Source organism: Zootermopsis nevadensis, unplaced genomic scaffold, assembly GCF_977971745.1.
Source record: "Zootermopsis nevadensis isolate Lab colony 2312 unplaced genomic scaffold, Znev_1.0 Znev_ptg000025l, whole genome shotgun sequence".
NCBI lineage: Eukaryota > Metazoa > Arthropoda > Insecta > Blattodea > Termopsidae > Zootermopsis > Zootermopsis nevadensis.
The window spans coordinates 12,766,346-12,779,444 of record NW_028259157.1 but is presented as its reverse complement, the minus strand read 5'-3'; the positions used below and the strand labels follow the sequence as shown (position 1 = coordinate 12,779,444).

At 40.5% G+C, this 13,099-nt stretch overlaps 1 protein-coding gene across 5 annotated transcripts in view; it reads right to left on the bottom strand.

Moving 5' to 3' along the window:
- The window catches only part of LOC110831763 (ligand of Numb protein X 2), a 156,707-nt gene that overhangs the window by 48,430 nt on the left and 95,178 nt on the right, over positions 1-13,099 (bottom strand). The gene's annotated exons all lie outside the window — the stretch shown is intronic.

Genomic DNA, 13,099 nt, shown 5'->3' with positions numbered 1-13,099 from the left:
TGAGCGGATTATTTGTTAGATTCGAGATTCTCACGACTTTGAATATCATGACTATCTTGATTTGGCTACTGATGTTGGAGACAGCATGTTTCTCAGAAGCGTTAATGATATCTATCTCCGAGTCTACACGGCGTCATAACCCAGAGCAGCATCGATTTGCTAACTGTCGGGGGCTGTAGCAGTTTGTTTATTCATGACATTTACTGAAACTTTATATAATTTTAAATTGACTTTCTCAGAGTCAGGTTCATCGCCGAGAGAAACTTATCCGCTTAAAGTAACGAAAGATGAAAAAAAAGGACTTACCGATTTCACACTGAATTTGTATCTCAGATGAACAACCCTAAAAGTTTGTAAACGGGCCACATATTTCCACTATCCGAGGGAGAACGACTTTTGAACCTATTGTATGGCTGTGCTTCAAGTTGCGGGGAGCGAAAGGAGGGGACGGGTAGCAGCAACTACCCCCCCCCCCCCCCCATAACCTGAAATACGGTAGCTAAAATCCTCGTGGTCACAACGACCCCATGTATTAACTCTTCGAAATGCGAGGAGGCTGGGAACTGCCCGCCTGCAAGGCGCCTCTCGGACGCGACAGCCTGTTCACGGCTCGCTTCTAATGAGCTACAGAATTCAATATCTCTATGTGGATGGATCTCTTCCATAACTTGATCCTTAGACTTCTAATTAAATACTCGTAATTAATGTGGTTTCTTCATAATTTCATCTCATTCCAGCATAAAGACAGAATACTTAATACTATTAATAGTTTCCCATGTAATCAAGAAATATCCCGTCTCTTATGGAACCAGAATGTTCATTACCGTGTTCACAAGAGCCCACCAGCCCATATCCAGAACAAGATGAATCCAGCTAAGTCCAATCACTACACTTCATTAAGGAGCATTTTAACACTGCCTTACCATCATTTAAATATATTTTAGCGACGTAGATTGTATTGAAGTGACCGGGAATCTGAGAGACCTAGAACCGCCAATTTTCAACATACCAGATTATGAATAGTTATGACTTTATTTACACAAATTAGTTTACGTTCTTAGGCTGGGGATAGGTTAATTTATAGTACTGAGAAAGTAGTGTACCCAGAGATACACGAATAGTGTCGACCAGTCATAAACAAATTTGAACTCAAAATATATATTTTTCAAGTAGGATTTGAGGTTCTAACAGACACGAGTTTTGAGATAGCCATCAACTGAGTTACAACACAGTGTAGTCTGGTAGAAGTTTACCGTTGCTTGTGGTATTTGGTTCCATCATCAGGGCTACACGGCGATAAAACCCAGAAGACGGTCATCTTTAATCTGACAGAAGTCCACAGCAGATAAATCATCGCGTTCCCTTTAGTCCTGAGGGAATTAAACAGCATCGACATGGGGAAAGGAGGATATAAACAGAAGCTTCTTGCAAGCTAACAAGAACTCTTCTGTTAATCCCAGGGGAATTGGGCATCTCCTTTCGCTATATACAACAGATTATCATGATAGGTACAGGACAGGAGGCGGTCGCTGACTATCTCAAGGTACTATATCAGCACGTCGTGACAAATTCCATCACGTGTTCCATGTGCGTATCGATAAAATGACGGACAAGTTGCAGGAACAGCTGGCGTGTGTGACCGTCTTTATGACGTCAGAAAACTGTATAAACGCGACCTTCTTATCGCCTTGAGGATGGAAGAAGTACGCATCTCCGAAACGTCTCAACATCCCAGAGCTATCATCTTCAATGCTACTTTCGTTGCACAAATTAATTAAACAGGTCATTACTCATCCTATTATTGGAGGCTATGATGTCTGAATTAGCGACAGCGTCAATATATACTCCAGAAATAAACAAATATATTATTTATTAATAGTATAAAATGTGGGTTGTTTCAATCATAACAAAGATAAGAACACACGCAAAGCATTCATAATACCATAATACAGAAATTTAATTACACGACTGTATTCCATGTCAATTAATAACACACATTAAACCTCGGGAAACATTTCGTTTAAAGCTCGGCGAAGGTAACAGCTTTTATGTGGTGCAGATATTTGTCTCGTGATTATAGCTCACAGCGCCCCTATAATTACAACAGTCGGTCTAGTTAAACTCATTTACGTACAAACAGCAGAGCAAATGCTGAATCAAGTCACCTGGAAATTTCCTATACCTCAAAATACGAAACATGTGCGTCAAGGTTTGAGGTTTTGACGGCGGGGAGTATGCAGAATAATCGAAACAGCGACCTGAACACGAAGCCGGAGTCCGTGAGAATCAGGTTTAAAATTCGAATGCTATTAACCTAGAAATCATCACAATTCCTTTACTTTTATGCTACGATTCCTGGCTTTTAGTGATGCGTTCTGCCGTCAAATAGATAGCACGATGAGCAGGACCACAAATATTTTGTTACGTCTGTATTTCTGTCGTTCAGAAAATCACTAACTCAACGCAGTAAAGACCTTCTTCAGATACTAGCAGTAAGTTCAGATTCTCAAAAAAATTACCCCGAGTTTCGTGTAACCAAGAGCTTCATTACAGTGGTCACAAACTCACCTAGTCTTCTGAATGGTATATTCCCTTCAGGTTTCCCCAGCAAAAATTTTGTGAGCATTTTTCATCTCCACGTGCGCTACATGCCCGCCATTTCATCCTCCTCGATTTGATCACTCTAATAATATTTGATGAAGATTACAAATTACTGATCTTCTCATTACGAAATTTCCTCAATTTTCCCCGTCACATGATTCCTCAAAGGTCAAAGGGTTCTTTGATGTTGGTTAACTCGCATTACGTATTTTGAACGATTAAAATGTTCTCCTCAACACTCTTTTAGCAAACACCTTCAGTCTGTGTTCTTCCTTTAACGTGGCAGACCAGGTTTCGTCCCCATACGAAAAAACAGATAAAGTTATAGTTCTGTGCATTGTAATACTAAGGTTTTTGATGGAAGACCGGAGATTGTGAAATACATGGTAGCAAACATTCCAGGAACTTATTCTTCTCTTAATTTCCTCGTAAACGAAATTACCACTTTCCAAAAGATTAATTAACGTGCACGCATTTCTAAATGCCCTGATATGAAAAGGTTGAACATTCATTCAGTAGGTACATCCAAGAACGTCTAGTGATGAATTCGGCAGATACAGCGACATGAAGGGAGGACAGGATGAAGACAGGATATACCCAGGAAATGGCAAGCAGCTATTTGTTAGACACCTTATAATACAACAGAAAGAAACCTCATTAATATTAACTAGCAAAGAGGCGGCCAGGTTCGTCATGTTTTATGCTCGGTGCAACAGCTAGTTTATGAACTAACGCTGCTTCATTATTAACACGCGGGAAATTACCAAATATTTTACCATACAGAATCCAGTTCCAGTCAGAATTACAGTACACTAGCTACACACATAATTAACGAATTGTTAACAGGAGGCTAGTAGTTAACTTCTAAAACGAACAGGAAGGTTAATGCTACACATAAAGTAACCTAATATTACGTTAGAGATTAAAATCCTTGAAGTAATAATTTCATAGTTGGAAAACAATGATCCGCACGAAAGAAAGTTTTCCAATACTCTCACATAGTCATAATAATTACAGAAATAAACATTTATGTTCGTTATAAGACCGTCATCAGGTTCTTCTTCAGAGCAAAACTTGTTAATAGAACTTTTATATTTAGAAATATATTAACATTGTGAACCCATCTATTTTAAAATATAAAAGTTTAAAAATTTATATTTTTATAATAACAGGTAATATTGAGATAAAATGTTGGCTCCGACTACCAATACATGTAAAATAGATGACAATATTTGTGAAACATTTATTTTGTCTACCTACTGATTTATGCTCTGTATAAAAGAAGACGCAGTAGGGATTAGCTCTATCTAGTGGGCCCAACTGTGTAGGAACCTGAAGACGGAGATAGAGTCCCATCTCCGAAACGTCGTTTTACGTTTTATATTTACTAGACGATGGATAATATCCAAGAAAATTTTTATTCAATATCTGTTGATGTTCGTTGTTTTGGGTTTTGGCGACGTGTGGTCTTATGGGCAGATATCGAAGTTTCAGAAATGGTAACAGTGAGTTTCCCCCCGATCCTACAAATCTACAAGGCGCCAGAACCGGAAGAACATAACTCATCCTCGCTGCCGTCAAAAACCAAAAATCCCACACGTACAGTTCCTCTTTATTTAGAAGATATTGTAGGTGCGTCATATTGTGATTTATTTAAATAGTATTAAAAAATATTAAAATTGGCCGTCAATCACAATATAAGACAATTAAAAGATTAAAATATCATTTTACGTTCCTTATCGAGTACTCGATTTACATGTGGAACATTTACGACATGTTTCGGCTATATATAGCCGTCATCAGGTGTTATATTATAAACTTTTTAACTAAATTACTGATTTTTACTGATATTTAATGATTTTTAGTTTTCATTTTTCTTATCATGCTCTCGTCCTTCATATTGTATCTTCATTAGTGACATGTGACACAACAACGGATGAAGATACAATATGAAGGACGAGAACATGATAAGAAAAATGAAAACTAAAAATCATTAAATATCAGTAAAAATCAGTAATTCAGTTAAAAAGTTTATAATATAACACCTGATGACGGCTATATATAGCCCAAACATGTCGTAAATGTTCCACATGTAAATCGAGTACTCGATAAGGAACGTAAAATTATATTTTAATCTTTTAATTATCTTATATTGTGATTGACGGCCAATTTTAATATTTTTTAATACTATCTTTATTTAGAGTTTGATCCCGTTAGTTTGAATGTCGAATTTAAATAAAATATGAAATGCAGACGGAATATTTCTATTTCAGAGCTTGTGTTGTAAAGCTGGTTGTTGACTGGCGACTAATTCTTACTCTAAGGCAAAAACATAAGACTGAAGTGTTACAAACTAAAGTACATGATGGAACAAGTACTTTATTCACGTTAAGTTACGATAATAAGAATCAGGGACAGCGCATAGGAAAACTTCAATGTCTCAGAACCCCTTCCAGTCTCCTAAGCTGCCTTGGAATGTATGGAACAGTTCCATACATCAAATACTTTGCAGACTTTAGAATAGTTCAGTTCCTAGCTCAGAATGTTTCGAAACTCAACGATCCGAAAGTGTTTCCTGAATAATGGTCCGCGTCTCCTTGCCAAGGCATTTCAACTTCGAATGCGACTCATGTAACGGAGAATATTGCTGATATCAGCAAGTGTTTCGTAACTGGTGGGTCGTGAACCCACGTTCCCCTCGGGCCACACACTTCAACGTCTACCACTATTTTGACACCAACACCGCAGGACGGCAATTCCTCTAGCGGCTTCTTATCATCTGGAATGTCACAAACTAAAAGGACTTGACGATTCGTGCAAAATCTTAGTGCCAAAAATTGGAGCAGGTTGGTCTGGACGTGGCTGCAAATGGTCTTTCGTCCGAAATAGACAGAACTTGAGAAATCCTGCTAGACAGAAATGATTGATTCAGCGACACTCAATCAGCTACAAAAATTACACAGGACTGAATGCGGGACAGGCTAGCAGGGACTTGAAAATAAACGACCGGGGCCAGCTAAATCCAATCATACAAGCGGAGTCCCAGAGATCCGAAAAATGCATGTGAATCACGTGTTGCATATCATTTCCACGTGTAAAAACTACAACCAATATTTTAATGCCACTCCATCAACTGCAGGTATTTCACATTGAAACCTGATTTTGTGGGGTGGAGAGAGAAACATTTTAAACTAAACCACAAGATACGAGGTGCGATCGGAAAGTTTCAAGACTGCACGTATAAAAACCCGTACACTTATCTCAGGTATTAAATTCATCCATCACCCTCGAAGTAGTTACCCTGGGAGTGAACACAACGATCCCAGCGCCGCTGCCAAGCCTGGAAGCATCCCTGGAAATCTTTCTTTGTCAGCCTGTCAAGCACCATCTGTGATTCTGCCTGAATCTCTTCTATCGTCTCAAATCTCCTTCCCTTTAGCTGAATTTTCATCTTTGGGAAGAGGAAGAAGTCACACGGAGCTTAGAAAGGAAGTTGGGGTCGGTTCTTGCAAGATCTTTCAGCTCCTGACAAACGAGAAGTCGATTCTGCTTCTGGTCCTCAGACAGGATGCGTCGCATGTGGAGTTCTTCCTTTAGAATCAGCTGACAGGTCCCATAGCCTATCCCAACAATGTCGCACAAGTCGTTGAAGGTACGACGTCGATCTTCGTGAATGGCCTGCCGAATCTTCGTAACATTTTCGAGCGTTGTGCTCGAAGATGGTCGTCCAGAACGCTCGTCATCATCGACAGAGGTTCGGCCATTTTTAAAACGTGAATTCCACACAAAAGTTTGTGCACGACCCATTGCGGACTCCCCAAATGCTTGCTTTAGCATTTCATAGGTTTCCGTAGCCGTTTTGGCGAGACTTTGGCAAAATTTGATGCACACGCCATTTCGAAATCGCAGGAGGGTCGGTGTAATGCACTACCAAAACGCCCGTAACTAAGAAACAAATGCTAATTCGATGATGCCGGCTGGCACGCTGATTCACTATGAATGTAGGCCGCACCCCCTAGCGGCAGAAGCTCGTACTACATCCGGTTCGCCCTCTATTGGCACAGTCTTGAAACTTTCCGATCGCACCTCGTACTTCTTATGGCGACTGTGACAGGCCGAATTGTAGCGTGAAAGCAACAAAAAAATCAATGGAGGAGACATTTGTTGGAAAACGTCACAAAGTGACCTCCGGAAACGGAGGACAGGAGGGGAAGATAATGCGTCATCAGAACATAGGCATTTACATTTAGTCCAGCTCTGAAGCAAAGCCGAGCTTACTGAACAGCTCAATGCACGTACTAAATTCCCTGAACAATAATTTTGTTCTATTATGTACATCTTCTGAGCGTTCGGAACAACGTTTCGGATTTTCGATCTACTTCCGTCTTCAGGCGACCCGTGGCAAGACGAAAAGCCTTGGATCACAATAAGGCGCAGTATTGCCACAAAACCTTAAATGCCTGGGATCTTTAGGTCCGAGGTTCACGTCAGCTCCATAAAGGGGCCCAAATATCAGTTTCCGAATCGCTGTGGTTTAAAACACATTTAGACAATAGATCACGTGCAACAGAATAAAATTATACAAAATATTTCGCAACATCATTCCCTGAGCGACCATCAGCTTCACAAGAAGGACTCAGCAACATGTTACTATCACCACGGTCATAAACTTTAGCACACCCTGTATATGTGTTATTGTTAATTAATACATTGCTGGAATGCAGGACGTAACACGGATATGGAGAACGCGAAAGAGTGAATTCCAAACTGCGATTATATCGAGAAATACACAATTGTGCCGAAGTACGTGGCGAGTTTGTCCTCCGCTATCTCGGCGACATCTTATGTGACGCCTCATAAATTTGATATGTGCGTTCGAGGACACGATGAACATGAAAGTTACTTTATTTTCAAACACGATATCTAAACATAACAAAACACAAAATATATACAGTTATACGAGGAACCTCGAGGTTTTATTTCCTTTGTCTCGAATTCGGGATTTGATTAAACCTTAGACGCTCAGTGGTAACAATATGTACCACCAATTTAAACAAACAAAATTCTGCATTTATGAGTTTTGTATAATCCTCAGAATGAACAGGTATTATTCTCCTAAACATTAAACACTGATTTTTGTAATGGGCATGTGTTGAGTTTTCTGTGCGGTGCGGACAAAATTCTTAAACATTACTTAGACGAATTGAGGGTTCGAGGGTAATGAACACTGAGAAAGGCGAAACATGTAGCCCTGTGGGAAAAGGCAAAACAGATGTTGGTAGATCTTACTGGAAGACACCACGTGGGAAGACAAAGGAACAGAGCTCCGAAGTTTTGAAGTGGGATATCTAATTCAATAGAAAGTTGGACTGCGTGCTTCTGTGATGACCATATTGAATCTTCGGGTTCCATAATTCCACAAAAAAATTGTGGCAAGTTACCACTTTTGCTTTGTATTCGGGATGTCTTGGGTTCAAGTTTCCGCTTTATTGACCCTCAGTCAGATTAATTATCAACACACTAACACAGCATTTTCCTGGAATATAAGAGGAAATCCATAAATACCTTAAGTCATGGTAATCGGTATTAGGGCCGATATATGCAAACCACTCAGTAGCTCCGTTCTGTATTGGCCTATGTCTACTTTTCAAGGCTACTTCCACGTTCAATTTTATACTGAGGAAAAACTCACTGCAATGGAACGAGAGATCATGAATTAATTTTATTCGGAACCTCAAGTCAAACTTCACGTCCACAGACCAGAAGGGAAAGGATATAACTGATTTCGGATGAGTACTGGACGATAAGGCATCTGGGTCAGCAGGAGGTCTTCCTCGCCAACACAATGGCCATACCCTTGTTATCGGCCAAAATGTTAACTTCCATAGCAGAGGGAATAGTGAAATTTATACGTAATGGGTAGCATGTACAGCTGAAACCTGTATTTTGTAGAGCCCCTACAGACACAACTCATAGCAATAAATCAAAACTTCCGTTCCACAACTTCCTTCTCGCTGGTTAAAAATTACCCTTTCACACATACATACATACCTAAATGCAAACAGTGAAAAACTACCTACTACATTTTGGAGCACAAAGGATTTCCGAACGCGATAATGTGTTACAGAGTTTAGAAGTAAATGTAATACAGATACATATCTACTGTTGAAAAACCAGTCGATACTAAAATTATTATATTCAACAGAGAATATTTTCTAATCTGCTTAAATATATATTAGAGTGGAAATGTTTGGAATGCAAGGTACAAGTCTCCGGCAACTTTATTTCGTTACCTCAGTAACTTATTCCTGACATCTTTACCAGTTAAAATTGTCATACGAAAATACAAATTCGCAAAGGTTATAGAGCGACGGATATTTTAAATTCAATACGATCTTTGCCTAACGACGACATCCGTCCTGTTCCTGTCTTGCAGCATTGAAAATTCAATTACGTAGTTTCTCTTAACTGTTTACTTTGCGTTCATAAACATTTTTTTTTCGTGCAGCCCTGGTAAATCTAGAACAGTGAAATCCGGTCACCGGAAGGAAAATTCTGAGGACATCCACGACCAATCCGACGGTCGGTGAACTGTTCGTTCAGGTACTCCGTCACGTGTCGACTAAAATACGCACGTGTCCTACACATCACCTTTCATTTCAACCCACGGCTCCGTAACCACTAAAAATCGGACTTGTCTTCACACGACATTTCCAAATGGGTGTCACCTCAGAAATAAGATCCTGAGGTACTGATCCACAGTTTCCGGGCATTGCATCTCGGGTGACCATTCCCCTGTTCATGTGTGAAGTGTGATAAAGTGCGATGTGATGCCTGTTCATACAAAACACAATTTACAGTAGGCACACACGACATACAATTAATCGGAACCAAGCACTTCCTTAGACCTCGTGCTTCATATGTAATACAAATTCCTTAGCTAACCTGAGAGTCGAAACAGGTGGCCTCTAACCATGCAGTCAGTTCATGCACTGAGTGCAAATAATCCTAACAAAATCAAGAGTTCGTATATGTATTAATGCTTCACAAACTTATTTTGATGATTATTAGAACACAGTAGTTCTAGCGTAGGTTTAGGGAGCTGTTTTGTTCCCCAAGGTTTGATGGGCAGATCACCGCCGTATCTCCTTTAAGCTCCCCTGGAAAATCCGCAAATCCCACATTTACAAGGGCTGACACAGTTGGCTGAGCTACAAATTGTTCAACATGTGATTACAACAGCAAATTGGTTAGTGAACATACATGAAACTTACCGACAAAATCTTTTTAAATCGGCAAAATCTATGTCAGGAAACTAAATGCTTTGTAAGACTTGAGGTTATCACAGCGGTGAGTATGAAGATATCCGTCTTCTGGGTTATTGCGCTGTGTAGTCTGGTAGATGTTTACCAACGTTTCAGAGGTCATACTGCCTCCATCATCAGGGCGATGAGTATGAAGATTTCTGTCTTCTGGGTTGTTGCGCCGTGTAGTCTGGTAGATGTCAACCAACGTTTCAGAGGTCATACTGCCTCCATCATCAGGGCGATGAGTATGAAGATCGCCCTGATGAAGGAGGCAGTATGACCTCTGAAACGTTGGTTAACATCGACCAGACTACACAGCGCAACAACCCAGAAGACAGAAATCTTCATACTCTGATGACGGAGGCAGTATGACCTCTGAAACGTTGGTTAATATCGACCAGACTACACAGCGCAACAACCCAGAAGACAGAAATCTTCATACTCTGATGACGGAGGCAGTATGACCTCTGAAACGTTGGTTAATATCGACCAGACTACACAGCGCAACAACCCAGAAGACAGAAATCTTCATACTCTGATGACGGAGGCAGTATGACCTCTGAAACGTTGGTTAACATCGACCAGACTACACAGCGCAACAACCCAGAAGACAGAAATCTTCATACTCTGATGACGGAGGCAGTATGACCTCTGAAACGTTGGTTAACATCGACCAGACTACACAGCGCAACAACCCAGAAGACAGAAATCTTCATACTCTGATGACGGAGGCAGTATGACCTCTGAAACGTTGGTTAACATCGACCAGACTACACAGCGCAACAACCCAGAAGACAGAAATCTTCATACTCTGATGACGGAGGCAGTATGACCTCTGAAACGTTGGTTAACATCGACCAGACTACACGGCGCAACAACCCAGAAGACAGAAATCTTCATACTCTGATGACGGAGGCAGTATGACCTCTGAAACGTTGGTTAACATCGACCAGACTACACAGCGCAACAACCCAGAAGACAGAAATCTTCATACTCTGATGACGGAGGCAGTATGACCTCTGAAACGTTGGTTAACATCGACCAGACTACACGGCGCAACAACCCAGAAGACAGAAATCTTCATACTCTGATGACGGAGGCAGTATGACCTCTGAAACGTTGGTTGACATCTACCAGACTACACGGCGCAACAACCCAGAAGACGGAAATCTTCAACTAAATGCTTATCCCACATTCGTTGGACCAAATTATATCAAAACGTTAGCAGTTACACCTGCCCTATACGCAATATATGAAAACCTATGGCCTCTTATAAATGACAACTGTTGCACGGGACTTATAACTGTGAACTTATAACAAAAATTACGCTATTATTCTGGGTTTTGGCGTCGTGTAGACTCGTCGGTAAATAACGACGTTTCAGAGAAACATGTCTCCAACACCAGCGTCAAAACCCAAGATCAAAAATTGATCACAGTGACAGGTTTAATGTCAGAGGCGCTGAAATAGCGGGAAAAGGAATGTTTCCATTTCATTATCCATTGATTTCCCTGAGTGTAATGGCCAGAAATCAATGCGAATACAATTCAGAAAAAAAATAGATATTTCCCTACGCACACAAACTGAAGCTCTAGTCATCTAGCAGTCTCCACTTGCAATGTAATGGAATGCCACACCGAGCAAATAGTTTTAAACCTGTTTACCGAAAAACACATACAAAGTGAAACGTAGCTGTAGGAACGAATTCAAACAAAACAACTAAAAAGTCTATACGCCTACCGGGTAATAGGTTAGAGCTAAACAATTAAATTGGTTCCCGGAATCACGGGAAAGCTAGAAACGAACAACATCAGCTTCTCTCTCGAACAAGCGCAACACAATGGGACACAGAAGCAGACAGAGACCAGATTTCAGAAGTGCATCTAATGTGGTACGACACTTCCAACTGCACTATTTTCAAGACAGAGCACGGACCGGTGAAGGTCTAATACAAACACGGGACTGAATCTTCGAGATGAGGGACCAGAAGCTTCTCAGGAAGGACTTTTGCTCCACGGAGTTAGATATTTAAGAGAGATAGATAGGATAATGTGACTCGAGAACTGTGGACATTCCGTACGAAAGATTCTCAAACAAAGATTCGTCCAATATCAATAAATCTGAAAGCCGAATTCATAATACAAGCCACTCAGACACCTCTAAACCTGTAGGCAAGAACATTTATAAGATTTTTAGGCAATAGTGTGGCCATCTACCAGAAATGGAACAAGCTTATTGGTGTAGTGGTAAAGCCATAGACCTTCTGGGACCCCCAAGGGTTTCACTGGTTCTTCTCAGTCTCTTCACACAAAATCTGGAGATGTATCTTCGATAAATACACAAACAGCCTCTTCTCAAATCCCTGCCCACTCAAATGCGCTACCTTATTTAATTCGACAGTCTAAGGTTTAAATGACGTCGTTAAATAACATAAAAGAATCAACAAATGTCTGAAAACCTCGATGTACAATAATTTACGATGCGTAAAACAGAAAATATAATAAGAAATACTAAACTAGGGAAAAGACACGTCTATAAAGGACGCAGTGCTTTTCGGCTCATCCGGAAAATAGTAAAATTCCTAGAGTAGCGTAAACGAGGCGATGTATGAACACCGTTCACATTACCGGACGGCAAGAGTCTGTGAACGCGAAGCGGTCACTTAAGGTTTCAAAGGCACGAGTTAGAGTTTCGGGTTCTAACACAACAGGAATATAAAACGATTCAACCCTACACGAATATGTGGCACTTCAGCGATGATTCCATGGCTCTACGTTTACATAAGGAGCACAGAGCTTTAATCCCGCTTATTGTTCACTACATAATTCATAAAGCTTTATTCTGCAATAACACCGCCAAGCCATCTGCTATTTCCTTAGCATCAAATAATAATTCATTGTTTCTTGAAACACGTCTAATGCAGAATGATCCAAGAGATCGACTGGTATTCCAAATGCATACTGTGTTACTACCGTCGAGTTACACGCTCAAACGCACAGTGGTAACTAAATGTACCACCTGCTTAGCTTTATATTCTGACCACAGAGCGTAATGGCGTGTTTAGAATTATTTTCACAATCAACAGCGATCTCTCGGTAGCGTTAATCATTTCATCTCGTTAAGTTTCCTTTGAGGTACGGGCTGAATGAATTATGTGGACGCGTTTCGGGTTTCGAAGCGTTAACATCCCT